The following is a 20,309-nucleotide window of genomic DNA, read 5'->3' as shown; positions in this document are numbered from 1 at the left end:
TTTTACGTTGTCACTGGAACAGGAATAGAGGGTAAATCTTCTAATTAGGACACTTGTCAGCAAAAGAAGGGATTTCTCTTTCTTTGAAATTATTTTCTCTCTCTTCCTGTTGTGCCTATGGGACAGAATTTAAAGATACATTTCTTTAATGGGAAACACATGAAAAAAATCACTAGATGTTTTAATCATTCACTACACTAACCACATGTTTAGATAGACTTTAATAACCACTTCAGCTCCAGAAGATTTACCCCCCCCCCCCCTTCATGATTAGGCCATTTTTTGTGATACGGCACGTGTTAGTTTAACTGACAATTGCGCGGTCGTGCGACACTATACCCAAATATTTTGTCTTTTTCTCCCACAAATAGAGCTTTCTTTTGGTGGTATATTATCACCTCTGTGTTTTTTATTTTTTGTGCTATAAACAAAAAACAGCCGACAATTTTTTTTTTTAAAACAATATTTTGGTAAATATTATGGAATTTTTTTTTCCAATAAGCGCTTATTGATTGGTTTGTGGAAAAGTTATAATGTCTACAAACTATGGGATATATTTATGGAATTTTTATTTATTTATTTATGTTTTACTAGTAATGGCAGTGATCAGCGACTTATAGCGGGACTGTGATGTTGTGGTGAACAAATCAGACACTAACTGACAATTTGCACACTTTTTTGGGAACCAGTTACACTAATACGGTGATCGGTGCTAAAAATATACACGGTCACTGTCCTAATGACAACGCACACTCGCGCCAGAAGCGCAGGATTATGTATACATATATGATCCTGTGCAGCGCGGCTGCCCTGTTACAGTAAAACTGCTATAGGCCGGTCGGCAAGTGATTAAAGCAAAACCTGTTCCCAACTGCTGCTGGCACAATAGTGCACACACCTTACTTTTTTCATTTTATATGCCTGGTTTACCTGTACTAGGAAAAAAATATACAGACTTCTTCCTGGTTAGCTTGTGACTCGCTCATTCCTGCCCTCCTCCCTATTGGCCCAATTACTCTCTGTTGGAATTATGAATGAGTGAAATACACAGCAACTGGGAAGAGACCTAGTCACTTTTTCCTCTACTGCGGCACTTGGCTTTAATCTGAGTTGGGCACTTTCCAAAAATAAATAAATAACAGATGAGCATGCACCCCAAACATCTTGAACCATACCAGGTCACATGCCCTCAATATGGCAGGAGGTACCAAGCTATGGAAGACTTCCCTGGCAAAGCACATTGTCCCGTTTTTGATGATGAGAACAAGGGACTCTTCCTCACAACCCTGACCCGGTGATTGTGTGTGCCTGTGGGCATGGAGAGGTTTAGCTGAATATGGAAGCCCCCTTTATCAATAAGTAGAGACCCAGATAATGGCACCCCATGTGAATGTGTATTGAAAATTATTTTCGATTTTGTTATCCAGTGATGTAGTTTCACATCAATCATGATTCTTGAGGCCTGACAACCGACAGAAAGAAACAAAAAACCTGCGTTTCCTAGACACGTCTAGTACTTTGGTTTCCCTTCTGCCAAATTACAGGATGAGTGGATACAAGGGGGGCAGGTCCATATATGCTTTTTATTTAATGTATTCCATGGGGTCCCCTTTAAAATACATACCAGCTGTAATGGACCTGGTATGATTTTTTTTCTTTTAGGAGGGTGGGCATGTTTTTTTTTTATTACACTGTCCCCAATGTTTGTTTACAATCATCGGTCAATCCAGCTGGATGTTCCATTTGAGGATGAGTCAGTGGTTGTTAGGACACTGCTCAGTGTTGGCTCCCTAATAACCAGCCCTGAGCTGGAAGCTGACACATTTAACAATGGTAATAATACCACTGTGAAATGTTTCAATGCACACTGCAGCTGGAGGTTTGCTTGGCTGAATACCCATTTGTTCGGCTGTTCGCACAGGAATCTCCATAAACTGTACACAGTAAAGAGGTCTCTCTCATATTATTTCCTCTATTTCCTCTATTGGTGAACGTTCTTTAACACTCATGGCAGAATGTTCTCATGGTTGTTTTTCTGTTAGGACTGAATCTTAGGGAATGCTACATTTGCCCAGTAAAAGTCAACAAACTATTACACACATTACAAACAAACATGACGGGTAGTATTCAATATGTTTGCTAGAATTATGAGACATTTGCAAAGCAAATTTCTTTTAAATAGACCTCTTTGTGTTTCCACTTTACAAATGTGTACACATGTGAAAATTAACTTGCAAGGACTTATTGGGAAGCCATAGAAAATATTATCACGTGTAACTGCCCCCTTTCCAAATGCAGTGGCATCATGCCCAGTGTTATGTGCATACATTTAGTGACTGCAAGTGCTTATTGATCATTTTTTGTGGCCCACAAATATGATTATTGATTATTTTTTATTATTCACATAAAGGAAACCTGTCACATAGAGACACTGCCAAAGTCATTTTTACAATTTAAATTCAGTTTTAGAATTGTACAGTTTTTAAAAAAATCACCATCCGCAGACTGGACATAGATGGTCAGAATTCTCATCAGGAGAAATAAGTGTGGAGAGATATGCCAGTACATATGGATACAGATAATGATGGCAGCTATAATCCATAGTACAGGTGTATACTGAGAACACGTGAATAGAGACATAAAGGACTCATATTTTCCAGTAAGTTCCATTTTTGACATTACTGTTATAGTATAGTATAAAGTAAATAACTTATGGCACAGTGTTAAGGCAGGATCCCCAAGCAATACATGACTTAATACTTATTGGTAAGCACAGAGGTAAGACATTTCTTGTAGTTGGTGACCAGGTTTGCACACATCTCAGGAGGGATTTTGTTCCACTCCTCTTTACAGATCTTCTCTATCCTTAAGGTTTCTTGGCTGTTGCCTGCCATCTCGAAGTTTCAGCTCCCTCCATGCATTTTCTATAGCATTAGGTCTTCAGACTGGCTAGGCCAACAAAGGAGTGGCTCAGAAAGAAGCACATTAAGGTCATGGAGTGGCCTAGCCAGACCTTAATCCTATAGAACATTTATGGAGGGAGCTGAAACTTTGAGCGGCCAATCGACAGCTAAGAAACATTAAGGATTTTGAGAAGATCTGTAAAGAAGAGTGCACCAAAATCCTTCCTGAGATGTGTGCAAACCTGGTAACCAACTATAAGAAATGTCTTAACTAAGCGCTTGCCAATAAGACCCCTTTCACACCACACCGCCCTTTGCGTTGGCGGTAAAACGCCGCTATTTTTAGTGGCATTTTACCGGTGGATTTGTGGCGCATTTCGGCCACTAGCGGGCGCTTTTACCCCCCGCTAGCGACCACGAAAGGGTTAAAACCGCCGGCAATATGCCGCAATAGCGGCGTTTTTCCGGCGGCATTACAGCGCTGCCCCATTGATTTCAATGGGGAGCAGCGGTGGAGGAGCGGTAAACACACCGCTCCTTCACCGCTCCAAAGAAGCTGCTGGCAGGACTTTTTTCTGATGTCCTGCCAGTGCACCGCTGTAGTGTGAAAGCCCTCTGGGCTTTCACACTACACACAATGGTGCAGCTTCTTTAGGGCGGATTGCAGGCGCTATTTCTAACGCTATAGCGCCTGCCAAACACCCTGATGTGAAAGGGGTGTAAGGATTTCTCCACCAAGTACTAAGTCATGTTTTGCTTGGGGATCAATACTTATTTCTGGCTTTTTGGTTGATATTCTATCTATATCATTTAAAATACACCTATGATAAAAATTATAGACCTTTCATTTTTTGTAAGTGGGCAAACTTACAAAATCTGCAGGGGATCTAATAATTATTTTCCCCACTGTGTGTAGTGTAAATACACTAATCGACAATGGCTAAAGATTCCCTGTCCATTCCCTTATTGTTGTGAGGCATCAGTGTGAAAGTTAGCATCTTTATTCTAACTCCACTGATGCTAATGAACCCTCAGCTGCACAATATGGTAAAGCGCTACCCCCACAAGGATCGCTGTTTTTTTGTCCCAGTTTCTTCTCCTACTAGTGAAGCAGCAAGCAGGCAGATTGCAACTTTCATTCATAAAACAGTCTAGAGGTTGCCTTTTTTGAAAGTTTATTGCAGATTAACTTGAATGGGGTTCAGGTAGCTGTGGGATACTCTAAAATTTTAAAACAGCTTCCTTGAGTAACAGGACATAAAGTGGACACATTCAGCAATGTCCAAGCAATATCCAAGCAAGCCTGCTGCACAGAGGGAGCAGGGGTAAACTAGAGCAACAGTCACTGAAATCCTTCTCCACTATCTCCTCAGACTCCAGCTGGCAAACTCCTCTGTAAAGTTTCCAGGGTAGATCCACAATGGAACCGCTCTTTGGTTCCAACCTGTGGCTGTATAGCCCCCCCCAGCTAAGCACAGCTGGGGCCTCAAAGAAACATGCTGGGCCATTAGCAGGATGGCCAGAAAGCACTGGCAGCCCTTCTGGTTGGGAACCTCTCCTCCAGGGAAAAGAACCCTGCTCTTTGGGGTTCCAGGCTATTTATGCACCCCAAACCACCATCTGGGTACACCTCCCCAGGGATTGGCTGGAGATGCATACATATTCAGGCTGCTGTTTTGACTCTCCTGCCCAGTTATTTCTGGAAATCTCCAGAAAACCAGGGGAAGCAGTCAAACTCACTGCCTGTAGAACACATTTAGCACTATAGATTACTGTTACAGGCCACAGTCAGACTAGCCCAGCTTTCTGGTTCAATAAAGTGCAGATAAGAACCTACACTACCTAAATGCAAAATATGCAATGCATTAGAGTAAATGGTGGTGCAGAAGTACTGTATTGGACCCTCTGCAAGAAAACAATTTGCAGCACTTTGACAGCTAGCAACCTTTTGACAAGTTATCTCCTTGAAGATAACCTTCCAGAGAGATTTTAAATTCACACACACATTTTTTCTTTAAAGTAGCATATTGTATGGTCCATGGGGTCCAAGCCACAAATACATCTTCCTTTGGTGGCCGAACCACTAAAAAAGCCCAGTTTCTTGAGTAAAAACAGAAAGATATGACCTAACTACTCTAACAACTATTTATACAATTTTACAGGGCCGGCTAAACAGTAATCTCCATGAACTAAAGGAACATATTGATCCTTACATTTGATGTCTCCAGTAAATGCTAGGCCCACGGGACCAAGGTCCATACATGAGATGATAGGGCTAAGACACAGGTTGTCCCCGGCAACAAAGTCTTCATACATATTTGAATTAGGCCTTTACCCAAGGCAATAGAACTTAGTGAACAGGGCTGTACTTTCTCTAAGCTCCCATAGTAGTTTTCCCTTTAAGCACTACACTGATGTCAGCAAAAAAAATAAAATAAACAGATTAGTTAAGCCCAGCTTATCTGTAAAAACATGGGTCCAATACTCAAACCATCTTCCTAGATAGCAAGGATAACATGCCACAAATATAGAAAGAATATTATACTTGACTGCTGCCCTTCTGCTGCAGTAGTCCTTTATGAATATAGGGACTGAGGTACAGTCTGCTAATCACAACCTACTAGTTCCACAAAGGTCCTTATAAGGACTGGTAAGGTATAGCGTACTACAGTACATAGGGTTGAGTGAGGTACAGTCTGCTATTCCTTAAGGACTGGTATAGGTCCACAATATATAGGGTTGAGGTGCACTACTGCTGACTGCTGTCCTATACTGCAGCAGTCCTTTATCAGTATAGGGACTGAGGTACAGTCTGCTAATCATTCACAACCTACTAGTTCCACAAAGGTCCTTCTAAGGAGTGGTAAGGTATAGTGTACTACAGTACATAGGGTTGAGTGAGGCACAGTCTGCTATTCCTTAAGGACTGGTATAGGTCCACAATATATAGGGTTGAGGTGCACTACTGCTGACTGCTGCCCTATACTGCAGCAGTCCTTTATCAGTATAGGGACTGAGTTACAGTCTGCTAATCATTCACAACTTACTAGTTCCACAAAGGTCCTTCTAAGGACTGGTAAGGTAGAGTGTACTAGAGTACATAGGGTTGAGTGAGGTACAGTCTGCTATTCCTTAAGGACTGGTATAGGTCCACAATATATAGGGTTGAGGTGCACTACTTCTGACTGCTGCCCTATACTGCAGCAGTCCTTTATCAGTATAGGGACTGAGGTACAGTCTGCTAATCATTCACAACCTACTAGTTCCACAAAGGTCCTTCTAAGGACTGGTAAGGTATAGTGTACTACAGTACATAGGGTTGAGTGAGGTACAGTCTGCTATTCCTTAAGGACTGGTATAGGTCCACAATATATAGGGTTGAGGTGCACTACTGCTGACTGCTGCCCTATACTGCAGCAGTCCTTTATCAGTATAGGGACTGAGAGTTTTGTCACAGGGTCATTTAAAAAATGACAGGCAGAGGAAGAGGCAGGCCCTTCCACAGGGGTGGTAGGGGTAGGGCAGGAGCAACAGGCTTGAGCCAAAGTGGGAAGTTGCAGAAGGTGTGTTCAATTACTTTAAAGGACGCACCAGACTTGGTTGAATGGCTCACTCAGCCTTACTCTTCTGCACCCTCCTGATCCTCTCGATCTGCACCCTCTTCTTCACTCTCTGCTATGTGCACCCCCAAAGACACTACCACCAACAACACTACCACCACCACCACCACATACCTTCCGCTTGAGTCACAGGAATTATTTTCCGATCCATATCAAAACATTTCTGATGTGCAGCCACTCTTGGCATTGGATCAGGAAGAGGAGGTAGCAACAACCGCCACTCAGCAGTCTGACGACAGTACCCAGATCAGCCCAAGGAGGAGGTTGGTCCCCGGTGTTGCTGCCTACTCCGAGATCTCTACTTATAGCGGGGGGGAAGGTGACGTCGATGATGACGTGTCTAGTGATGTCACGTGGGTGCCCACAAGAGAGGAAGAGGAGGGGAGTTCAGAGGGAGATATGGACCATCAGAGCGTAAAAAAATGATGACGCCGGATAACCCTTTTGCCCAACGGTTGACGGCTGGCTTGTCAGAACTGATAGCCCGCCAACTACTGCCATATAAACTGGTGGACTCAGAGGCATTTCCAAAATTTGTGGCCATTGGAACACCACAATGGAAGGTCCCAGGAAGGAAGTATTTCTCAGAGAAGGGCATCCCAGAGCTATATGGCCATGTTCAGCGGCAAGTGAATGTATCTCTGGCACACAGTGTCGGTGCCAAGATACATCTGACCACAGACACGTGGTCTAGCAAACATGGACAGGGAAGGTATATCACTTTTACTGCCCACTGGGTGAACCTTCTGACGGCCGTCAAGCATGTAACCCGTGGCACCCGTGTAGATTTGGTTTTACCGCCACGGATTGCATGCAGGTCTGGCTCTTCTTCTCCTCCTCCTCCTCCTACTCCATCCTCCTCCCTCTCCTCCTCGGCTGACTCCTCTTTTTCCGCTGCTAGCGTCTCTTCCGCTGCGCCGCCCAAGCTCCCCAGAACCTATTCGACATGCCAGGTGAGACGTTGCCATGCCGTGCTGCGTCTGTTGTACCTGGAAGCCAAGAGCCACACTGGCCCGGCATTCCTTTCAGCTTTGCGTTCACAGGCAGATCAGTGGCTAACACCGCTCAATTTGACAGTTGGTAAAGTGGTGTGTGACAATGGTGCCAATCTGCTTAGCGCATTGAAACAGAGCAAAATTACGCACGTGCCATGCATGGCACACGTCTTAAACTTGGTCATGCAGCGATTCGTTGTCAAATACCCTGGGGTCCAGGACATCTTGCGGCAGGCAAGGAAAATCTCGGCCCATTTCAGAAGATCTTACACGGCCATGGCTCGCCTTGCTGACATTCAGCGGTGACACAGTCTGCCGGTCAGACGTCTTTTTTGCGATTGCCCGACGCGATGGAACTCAACCTTCTATATGCTTGATAGGCTGCTCCAGCAGAAACGTGCAGTTAACGTCTACCTGTATGAACTCTGCGGCAGAACAGGTTCTGGGGAGCTGGGTTTTTGTTCACCGCGCCAGTGGCTGCTCATGCGTGACGCATGCAGACTTCTGCGGCCATTTGAGGAGATCACCAAACTGGTCAGTCGCAGCCATGGCGCCATCAGTGACATGGTACCTTATGCCTTCTTTATGGAGCGTGCATTGCGTTGTGTCCTTGATCAAGCTGTGGAGGAGCAGGAGCGGGAAGATGAGGAAGTCGCAATGCTGGATGAATTCCTAGGGGGGCTACTCTATCTGAGACAAGTGAACAACAGGAGTCTGAAGAGGAGTCAGAGGAGGATGGTGCCGGGGCGGATGAGGAGGAGCAAAAAGAGCATGCTTTAAACCTTTCTGGGATCTCTGTTGTTGTGCGTGGATGGGGAGAGGAGAATGAAGAGGACGACATTATCCTGGATGATGAGCAGGAGCCAGGCCACCACACCGCTTCCAGTTTAGTGCAAATGGGGGCCTTCATGCTCCAGTGTTTTAATAGGGACCCCCGTATAAAAAGCATAAGGGTCAAGGACCAATACTGGGTGGCAACGTACTTAGACCCCCGGTACAAACACAAAATGGCGGAAATGTTACCGTCGTCACAGATGGCTGTCAGAATGGAGCACTTCCAGGCCTTGCTTCGAGAAATGCTGCATTCTGCTTTTGCGTGCGCTGGCAGAGGAGCAATTCCCACTCCCAGAGAAGGAGTTGCGGGTACCAATCCAACAGCGCCTGCAAGAAGAGGCCGGTTTGAAGATGTGTTGGTGACTTCTGATATGAGGTCATTCTTTCAGCCTACCCATCGACAGGTGTCATCCGGATCCAGCATCAGGGAACATCTAGACCGTCAGGTGTCCGACTACATCGGGTAAACGGCCGATGTGGACGCTCTGAGGAGTGATGAACCCCTGGACTACTGGGTGGGCAGGCTTGACCTCTGGCCAGAGCTTGCCCAATTTGCAATCAAGCTGTTGGCTTGCCCCTCGTCCAGTGTCCTGTCCGAAAGGACGTTCAGCGCAGCAGGGGGGATCGTGACCGATAAGCGTACTCGCCTAGCTCACGACAGTGTTAACTACCTCACATTTCTAAAAATGAATGAGGCATGGATCTTGGAGGAATTCAACACATGTGACCAGTACATCATGTATATGTCTATAAACGATTTTTTTAATCGAGCACACAGACCTTCCTTCTTCATTTGGCTCACTTCCTTGTCCAAAAAAAGCACACCGTACTATATGCCCGTACCCTCCTGTTTGAAGAGGTTGAGCGGTGTCATATTTCTACTGGGGCTGCTTATTATGAGGGGCTCCTACCATCCCTGTGCTGTGCTGACTTCCTCCTGGGGCTGCTTATTATGAGGGGCTCCCACCATCCCTGTGCTATGCTGACTTCCTCCTGGGGCTGTACCTCTGCTGTGCATATTATGAGGGGCTCCCACCATCCCTGTGCTATGCTCATTATGAGGGGCTCCCACCATCCCTGTGCTATGCTCATTATGAGGGGCTCCCACCATCCCTGTTCTGTGCTGACTTCCTCCTGGCGCTGCTTATTATGAGGGGCTCCCACCATCCCTGTACTATGCTGACATCCTCCTGGGGCTGCTTATTATGAGGGGCTCCCACCATCCCTGTGCTGACTTCCTCCTGGGGCTGCTTATTATGAGGGGCTCCCACCATCCCTGTGCTATGCTGACATCCTCCTGGGGCTGCTTATTATGAGGGGCTCCCACCATCCCTGTGCTATGCTGACATCCTCCTGGAGCTGCTTATTATGAGGGGCTCCCACCATCCGTGTGCTGTGCTGACTTCCTCCTGGGGCTGTACCTCTGCTGTGCATATTATGAGGGGCTCCCACCATCCCTGTGCTATGCTCATTATGAGGGGCTCCCACCATCCCTGTGCTATGCTCATTCTGAGGGGCTCCCACCATCCCTGTGCTGTGTTGACTTCCTCCTGGGGCTGTTTATTATGAGGGGCTCCCACCATCCCTGTGCTATGCTGACATCCTCCTGGGGCTGCTTATTATGAGGGGCTCCCACCATCCCTGTTCTGTGCTGACTTCCTCCTGGGGCTGCTTATTATGAGGGGCTCCCACCATCCCTGTGCTATGCTGACATCCTCCTGGGGCTGCTTATTATAAGGGGCTCCCACCATCCCTGTACTATGCTGACATCCTCCTGGGGCTGCTTATTATGAGAGGCTCCCACCATCCCTGTGCTGTGCTGACTTCCTCCTGGGGCTGTACCTCTGCTGTGCATATTATGAGGGGCTCCCACCATCCCTGTTCTATTCTCATTATGAGGGGCTCACACCATCCCTGTGCTATGCTGACTTCCTCCTGGGGCTGCTTACGGTGCAGGTGTCAGTGCTGTATATCACGGTGCTGGTGTCAGTGCTGTATATCACATGCTGGTGTCAGTGCTTTATGTCACGCTGCTGATGTCAGTGCTCTCTATCACGGTGCTGGTGTCAGATCACTCTATCATGGTGCAGGTGTCATTGCTGTATGTCACGCTGCTGATGTCAGTGCTGTATATCATGGTGCTGGTGTTAGTGCTGTATATCACGGTGCTGGTGTCAGTGCTTTATGTCACGCTGCTGATGTCAGTGCTCTCTATCACAGTGCTGGTATCAGATCACTCTATCACGGTGCAGGTGTCATTGCTGTATGTCACGCTGCTGGTGATCATCTCCTGCACCCTCTTCTTAGCCTACCCTGACCTTCCCTCTCCTCCATTGCCTTCATGTGCTCCACAGTCCTGAATTGTCACAATTTCACATATAAAAAAAGAATGCTTGTAGTTGTCGATCCCAGATTCACCTCATAGATGTGTTATGTCATTGGCCATGTGGTGGGACTATGTTTGCACAGCTAGTAATTATTTTGTGGCTGCAAATTTGACCTGTAGGTTTGCAAAGTTCGCCTCCCATTGAAGTCAATGGGGCCCGCCGCGAACGTCATGGTTCGTGAACTATCGGCCGCGTTCGCGGTCCACGTTCGCGAAACGTCCCGTCGGAAGTTCGTCCATCACTACCAAGAAATATCTCCTAATCCTACATGGTTTAGGAGATATTTGCCGAAAGACAGGCATTGCTGTCTACGGCGCATGCGCCGTAGACAGTGGCGCGCAGGCGCACTGAGCGCGCCATGGTCAACGGCGATATGCCACGAGTGGCGGCTCCCGTGGGCATGCGCGGGAGTGACGTCATTGCCGCTTCGGCGAATGACAGCGGCGGAGCAGCGAGACCCACCGAGAAGATGTATGCACCGGACTACAGGGGACAGCGGTGACTTCGCTGGCTCCTGTGTCAGGTAAGTGACACATAATGGACTACTATGCGATGCATAGTAGCCCATTATGCTTTACCTTTGTAGGGAATGAAAGAGGAAGTAAACCCATTAGGGTTTACTTCCTCTTTAAGTGGTTAAGGGTAGCTTTAGACATGCATCTAAATCTCCCTTGCCTCTGAAGCCGGATTGCGTTCCAGGGGCTACTGACAGGCAGTGAGGAAGCAATGTGACGACTCCTCACTGCCTGTTTTAACCTCATTTTTTCCAACAAACATGCATTTGTGGTACTTCACCATTAATATAATAAATAAATAAGATAAATGAGCAGGATTCTATGGGCTTGCCGCCTGCCGATTGCTAAATGTTGTTTCAATTTTACTGTGGGTGGTAAGCATTGCAGCCGTGGCATATAGACATACCTGTGTGCAACTGTCCCTTCTGATGTGTTTCATCATTACAGTATTAATTGTCGAGTAGAGGATTGCCATAAAGGGCCTAACAATGAAGGCAAGGACGGCCAGGTCTCATTAAAAAAGTGAGACAAAGGGTTTGTGTTGATGGACAGATGCAGGATGCAAGACGCTTCTAAAAAATGGCCAACTGGAGTTTTTAATTATTTATCTATTTTTTAGTACACCTTTCCCAGGGCATTCTCCCCCCACCCATGTTATTTGTTATACCCCCTTGCCCTATTTGCCCAGAAAATGTGCAATTTTATTTTGACAGATTTGGGTCCCATTGGTCACAGCAGGTTTTTGGTTTGGCATCCATACTTCTTTAACATTTGTCAAACTCTGTTTGGTTTATCCCTACTTCTGATCTATTTCAAGCTGTTTTTGCATTTCCATAGACTTATATTGGATGAGAAGCAGTTCTGAGGGAACACAACCATGTTGACACTGGCGTTAAATCAGAGAGGCACAGGCTTTTAAGGATAATAAAGGTCCTGTGGTATTCACTCTTATATATGACCCTTTCCTCCTAAAGAAGCTGAGAATCTCCTCACAATAAATTGTGTGTATGTTCACTTTAATTATTCAATTATGTGAAAAGAAAATTCATATTTACTTATTTCATCTGCATGTGATTGGATAACTGAAGTGAATATTCCACCCCTGCCACACCGATCACCCTTCCTGCCCACATCCAATTCACCCTGCTGCTTGGGCCCCGCCTTCTGGCTTGGGCCCCGTACAGGAGGACTGGTGGTACCCCCTTATCTATGGACCTGCATAGCCAATTCGTACACAAAAACAAAACCTTAATTAGACAGGGGCCAATTAACCTGCCAGAATGTCTTTAGGGAGTGTGAGGAAACCAGAATACCAGGAGGAAACCCACACAGAGGGAGAACATGCAAACTCCATGCAGACAATGTCCTGCCAGAGATTTAAACCACTAATTCCATTGCTGCAAATTATGTAAATTAATATTTACATATGTACATACATGCCTCATTTATACAACATAATAAATCTGATTATTTTTGCATGGTAATTCCTACCTTCACTGTAAGAAAATCATGCCTTATTCTTCAAAATGTAAAGTGGCAAGGGTTAACTATTGTCTGTTTTTATTTATTGCTCTCGTTGTTGATCCCACTCTGCACAGGAGGTTACAATCTGGAAAATGATTGTGCATCATGCCCACAGTTGGTTGGTATCACAGGTCTTCTGTAAAAGAATTTTCACGCTGGATTTAAAATGAGATTACAAGCTGGTCCACTCAATTGACTTAATGGATTTTAGGAGACTAGATCCTATTAATGCAGTTGGTGCCCTAGGGTGTCTCTCCCAAGTGCAGACAGGCTAATCTGCCATGCAAATTAAATCCAGCCTCAAGATGTACAGCCCTGGTTAATGTGATCCATTACATAGCTTACTTGTTTATATCTAATATTGTAACAGAAATAGGCTTACAAGCAGCAGGGCTGCTGAATAGAAAAGTAAATTACTAGGAAAATGAGGTTTCAGAGTCCCTTCCCTTCTCGCATTTTCTTCCTTTGCCTAACCCCTCAGCATTGAGGAAAGCCGTATTGTGTAGCACAGGGGCAGATATATCCGTGTTAACAATAAAACTGATTTTAATGATGAAAATCAGCTAAACAATCAAGCTCAGATTCCAATTAAAAATACAAGACCTGAACACGGGAAAGGCACACCATATTCAGAGACGGAACGCAATGTTTGAAGCTGAGTAGGGAAACACTTGCTTTTTTGTTAGTGTAATGTGGATTTTTTTTCCTTAGAAGAAAAGGCTCGATTTGCAGTAGTTAGCCTTTTGATCTTATTCCTGAAATTCATGCTCATTGTGCAGTGAAATATAAATCTCATCTAGGAAAACAGGTTGATTTTTGTGCCTAGTAAATTGTATTAGCGGAATGCATGCTGCGGGGAATCATAAGAGGATTTCTGTCTGCCGTCTTGCTGGGTTGTATCATTTTTGTTGTTTGCATGTAACTGTGTATTGTCAAGGTGAAAAGGCACAGGCTGACATTGTCATTGGTACAAAAAGACATAGAAGACATGGCCTGAGGGGTGTCAGGAAGAATACTTAATTCTATACTTATATTCTAATGAGTGTCAATGTAATATCTGAAGTGAAAGGGATATGTATGAGTCTTGGAAAAAACTGAAAATTTAATTTTGCTGGCAATTACTTACTTATTGCACTCATATGAAATTTGGATGCGCCAAACACAAAATAAACTTTCAGCATATAATGTGGTGAAAACAAAAAGGGAAAGAAAGTGCATAGACCTTTTATGCACTCTCTTTTCCTTTTATTATTTTATTTTATTTTATTATTAAACTATGCTAGGTCTATACCCTTCCTTTCCTTTTTGCTTTCATCAGCTATACCTCTACTAGATGTGAAAGCTGCAGGACTCCTTGACAGTTTAATACAATTTCTGGAACCATAGTTAAAGTTTTCAGCTCTTTGTATACAGACTTTGCAGATTGTTTTAGAACTTTTTGGATGTTACAGATTTTTATTAGTGCAGATTTATATTTCTTTGTGCTTTGTTTTTGCCTATTACAGTACCTGGGATTACAGTACTTCTGGCCCCACTTGGCACTCATCTATGCATAGTGTGGTATCTATCTGGTCCCTTCCCAGTGGAAGAGAATATGAACAAACTAGTATGGAGCTCCCGCTCCCTAGTCAGACCCCCTTCCACATCAGAGGCCCCACATACTTTATGTATTGCTTTATATTTTAGATACTTACCTTTTTTTTCCAGATGTCTTCCACGTGTGACACACTAGCTCTTTAACTCTTCTAAAAGCCCTAGATGGTTCTGCACTGATGCAAAGAGAGGCACTAACATTATTACAACGGTGCAGCTCCTTGCTTCAATGAATGAAGGGCACTATGGTAATGCTCCCCCTAGAGCAGGGGTCTCTGGACTTTCTGAACAAAGGGCCAGTTTACTGTCCTTCTGACTTTGAGGGGGCCAGACTGTGGCTAGTGTGGGTAGAAAATTCCCTGGAGTCAATCGGAGTAAAGAATACCCCATCATTAGTATTAGTGGCAGAAATATTGGCCCATTGTTGGTATTTTGGGAACAAACAGTGCCCTATCACTGGTGTCAGTGGGAAGAATAGTGCCCCATTGTTGGGGTCAGTGGTAGGAATAGGGCCCTATTGTTGCTATCAGTGACAAGAATTTTGCCGCAGTTTGGAGACCACTGCCCTAGAGGATGCGGCCATAACACCCAGTATTCATTGTGTGTCCTCTGTCTTTCAGGTTGAATGATGCCCAGTTTCATTTAAACCAGAGGGTATCTTAAAGTGGTTGTAAATCCACAGAAAAAAAAACCTGAAAGACAAAGGCACAATGAGCAATATGCATAGCATACTAGCTCATTATGAAATACTTACCTTAGATCGAAGGCCCCCGCAGCAGTCCCGGAACATCGCTGTGACCAACCATATGTCTCCTGGAGTTATTTCTGCATTTCGCGGGCTCCGTCGCTTGGCCGGAGCCACGATGACTTCACTCCCACGCATGCCTGCAGAAGCTGCCGGTGCCAGCACAGCAGCTGATGAAACAAAACAAGCGAGCTGTTTTTTCAGTGCGCATGTGCTGAAGACATAGGCACATGCTGATACAGTGAATATCTACTAAACGGTGCAAGTTTAGGAGATATTCACAGTACCTACAGGTAAGCCTTATTATAGGCTTACCTGTAGATACAAGTGGTGTGTGAGGGTTTACAACCACTTTAAAGCAAATAAAGTACTGCAGGGAGCAGATCCAGACTGAAGGTGAATATTGCAACCTGAGCTGCTTTTTTTATTTCGTGCCCTACCACTTATCTGTGCATAGTGTGGTGTCTGTTTGGACCCTTGCCAGTGAAAGAGAATATGAACAAACAAATCTGGAAAACCAGACCCACATTCTGTAGTTCTGATCACAATAGTAAAGCCTTCAGTGTCCAAAGCCCAACACAGCTGTTTTAGGATTACCTCTTATTACTGGTTGCAACCTGGCTTAGTATGTTATGACAATGCACAATTGTATGGCTATATGGGGGATATCACTGTAGTTCTGATAAGAAAAAAAAGTCTGTGATTAATAACAGAGAATGTACAGGGAAAAGCTGCCTCTTTCACACTGCAGCCTGTAGGCACAATCGTATTCTGCCTAGTAGAAAATTGGCCTTGAAGTTTTCATCAGGGCTGTCTTTAATATTTAGTGGACCCTGGGCAAAATTTTTCTTGCCCCCCCCCCCCATGCAGTTTAGCTCTCCACCTGCTTTAAAGCATAAAATAAATAGCAGCTAGACTCAAAATCCACTTACTGAATCAGATCGAGCAGTGATTGCGGTTGGTTGCCAGAGGTTACATGTATCGTTACTGCTAAGTGATTAGTTGCTAGAGGTTACAGCACATGATTTATGCTTGTTGATTGGTTGATAGAGATTACTGTACATCAATACTGCTCACTGATTGGTTGCTAGAGGTTACTGCACATCATTACTGCTTACTGATTGGTTGCTAGAGGTTACAGCACATAATCTCCTCACTGCCTGCACACCATGGACTGGGGAGGTGAGGGGACCCATTAATAGACAGAAAACTCCTAGAGATCCTAGGACTCCTGGGATCAGTGGCAGTGCTCGGGGGAGGGGTGGGTGTGATCAATTTCCAGCATGCCCCTTTATCTCCCCAGTGGCCAGCATTCCATATAGGTGATGGTGGAAATGACCTCAGGGAGGCATGATATACATATGAATACTGCCTGTATTTACATAAGAATGCTGCTGGTCCGCCGCTATTTACATATGAATGCAACCGCTATTTACATATCAATGCTGGTATTCACATGTAAACACAGGGTCTGCAGGTTAGTCGTCTGCACACAACAATAGGGCAGAGCTGGGCAGCATTAGTAACAGAATATCACACTGAGATATCAGGACACCGCACTGGACTAAAACCTCAAGGAACAAGGGAATTTAAACTGGGATAGTTGGCAAGTATGGGGCAGCTTCTTAGGGCCCCACAATAATGACAGGGCCCAGCCCTGCTTTAAAGACCACCCTGGTTTCCATAGTCTCTTTTGATATTGTCCACCAGCGTAGAGTGCATTGATACCCAGTTAGTGTACATTGATACTTTTTGTTTGAAAGTTCTGTTTCCAATGCGCATGCAAGAAAAGTGAGGGCCACAGAAAGCATGGACTAAAAATCACTTAATAGTAAATTTGGACTTTACAATTTTATAGTTTGTCTTCACTATTATTATTTGACGAATAAAGTAAAATTTCAATGGTGCAACATTTTCACTAAACATGAGATTAGAGTGGTGGTGCTTATCTGTGCTCTTTGGAAAATATTTCACATCATTTTAAGACCACCCACAGGCAGTTTTTGAATTATACAGATGGTAGTTTTATTGGTACATGAGAAGTCTGTTCATTTTCTAACTTTTTTTCAGTGCTTCTTACATTATCCAGTTACAGTTGTGCTCATAAGTTTACATACCCTGGCAGAATGTATGATTTCTTGGGCATTTTTCAGAGAATATGAATGATAGCACAAAAACTTTTCTTTCACTCATGGTTAGTGTTTGGCTGTAGCCATTTATTATTAATCAACTGTGTTTACTCTTCTTAAATCATAATGACAACAGAAACTAGCCAAATTATGCTGATCAAAAGTTTACATATCCCAGTTCTTAATACCGTGTATTGCCCCCTTTAACGTCAATGACAGCTTAAAGCCTTTTGTGGTATTTGTGGATGAGGCTCTTTAACTCCTCAGATGGTAAAGCTGCCCATTCCTCTAGCCAAAAAGCCCCCAGTTCCTGTAAATTATTGGGCTGTCTTGCATGAACTGCACAAGATCTCTCCTGAGAGATGATGATAGAGCTCAATGATATTGAGGTCAGGAGACTGAGATGGCCAGTCCAGAACCTTCACTTTATTCTGCTGTAGCCAATGACAGGTCGACTTGGCCTTGTAATTTGGATCATTGTCATGTTGGAATGTTGAAGTAAATCCCATGCACAGCTTCCTGGCTGATGAATGCAGATGTTCCCCCAGGATATTGCATTAATTTTGCCATACATTTTGACCAAATTTCCTATGTCTTTTGTAGCTCACACATCCCCAAAACATCAGCAATACACCTTTGTGTTTCACAGTAGGAATGGTGTACCTTTCATCATAGACTTGTTGACTCCTCTCCAAATGTAGCATTTATGGTTGTGGCCAAAAAGCTAAATCTCATAACTGCAAATGATTTTGTGCCAGAAGGTTGGAGTCTTGTCTCTGTGCTGTTTAATGTATTGTAAGCAGGATACTTTGTGGCATTTGCGCAGTAATGTCTTTCTTCTGGTGACTCGACCATGCAGCCCATCTTTCTTCAAGTGCCTCCATATTGTGCATCTTGAAACAGCCACACCACATGTTTTCAGAGAGTCCTATATTTCACCTGAAAGTATTTGTGAGTTTTTCTTTGCATCCCGAACAATTTTCCTGGCAGTTGTGTCTGAAATTTTAGTTGGTCTACCTGACCGTGGTTTGGTTTAACAGAACCCCTCATTATCCACTTCTTGATTAGAGGTTGAACTCTGATGATTGGCATCCTCAATTCTTGGGATATCTTTTTATATCCCTTTCTCGTTTTTACAGTTCAACTACCATTTCCCGCAGATCCTTTGACAATTCTTTTGCTTTCCCCATGATTCAGAATCCAGAAATGTCAGTGCAGCACTGGATGAAAGATGCAAGGGTCTGTCAGGAGTCCAGAAACTCATTGACCTTTCATACACAAACACTAATTACAAGCAAACAGATCACAGGTGAGGATGGTTACCTTTAATATCGATTTAAACCCCTTTGTGTCAACTTGTGTGCATGTTATCAGGCTAAAATCACCAGTGTATGTAAACTTTTGATCAGGGTCATTTGGGTAGTTTCTGTTGTCATTATGATTTTAAAAAAAAATAAACATAGTTTATTGATAATAATTGGCTTCAGCCAAACACTAACCATGAGTGAAAGAAATGTTTTTGTGTTATCATTCATATTCTCTGAAAAATGGCCAAGAAATCATAACTTCTGCCAGGGTATGTAAACTTATGAGCACAACTGTATTTCTAATCCTGTCTGTATTGGTACCATCACCAATGAAAATATTAGGATATTTGAATGGCCAAAAACCTTCTAGCTGGCTTTATTGTATGATGTAATTTAGATGTTATATACTCATCATTTGTTGCCTTAAACTGCATCTATGAAATTAAAGCAGTAAAACATGGCCGCAGGAAATGACTCACCAGATTCTAATGCCAGGTATAAATAAACTTAGTAAAAGTGGTGATTGATCATGTATATCCACAAGGAGTGGAACATGCAGGTAAATCTTAATAAAATTCATTGATAGAAAACAATTTTTTTATATTAGAATGTAAATTTATTTAAGTTTGATATTAATTAAGTTTATGGAGAGGAGATTCAGATTAGACCTATTTGACCTAGTGGCCCTCATCACTAGGATAGAAGTAATGGAAAATTTTACAGTTGTCACTGGAATCGGAAGTGGCAAAACATCTTTCAGTGGCGACACCTGTGGGGGTAAAAGTTGTCTAAGAGGTAATTTTTCCCTATTTTCCTATAACTTCCTGTTGTGTCATTGCGTCTCCCTACCAGGTGACAAACAAGAAAAAAAACCTTGATGTGGCTTAGTCATTCCCTACTCTATGTAAAACTAAAAAGAAAAGCTTTGGTTAGACAGACTTTAAGACTATACATATGTATGTATGTACTGTTAATACTCTGTACTCTGAGTCATGTTGCTATTCATAGTAACCTTAACAGGCCCATTTTGCAGAGAATATGTATATTCTTCAAAGTATTGCAACTTTATGGAACCAAGTTCTACATTTTGTGCAGAATAAATTTGGCCATTCTTACTAAGAAGCAAGGGAGGGCAAAAGACAAAAGGGTTCATTTTTTTAAGTTAATTTAAGCATTTTATGTGATTTTAACAGCTATGATCTTATCAGGGTTTGGCTATGGAAATTAAACCAGTAATTATATTTCCCCTTCTTGAAATGTAAAATAAAGTGTGGTATAAAATGCATTAAAAATGTAATGCAAAGTGTAATTAATGTTGGGAAAAAAAGGACATTGCGTCATTAACTTTTTTATTAATATTCTCACACAATGCAATTTCAGAGCTTGGTGCCACTCCATTTCACACACTGAAATATCTGCTACTGTGTCTTCCCTGATACCTTTCACCTCGTCTTTAATGGGATGGCATTGTTCCTATGAAATCACAGCTCAATCATTCATCTGTGGCACTGTGAATAGAAAGTAGATTCATTTCTTGGTAACCCTTCCTGTGCCACACAGGTCTGTGTTTTTGCCAAGGTAGTTGGGATATTTTGCATGCCTCTAAAATGCTGTCGGCTGACTTTTCTTTAACTTTAATAAGTACTTATACGTATGTTTGTAAAATGTATCCTTCCTTCTATTTTACTAGTTGTGTTCCTGTTTATTTAATGCATTAAAGTTAATAAAACTTTAAGGCTATGTATGGAAAAGTTAAT

This window comes from Lithobates pipiens, unplaced genomic scaffold (genome assembly GCF_037356315.1).
Source record: "Lithobates pipiens isolate NorthernLeopardFrog02 unplaced genomic scaffold, aLitPip1_a1.2 Scaffold_25, whole genome shotgun sequence".
NCBI classification, from domain to species: Eukaryota; Metazoa; Chordata; class Amphibia; order Anura; family Ranidae; genus Lithobates; species Lithobates pipiens.
This window is presented reverse-complemented; position numbering follows the sequence as displayed.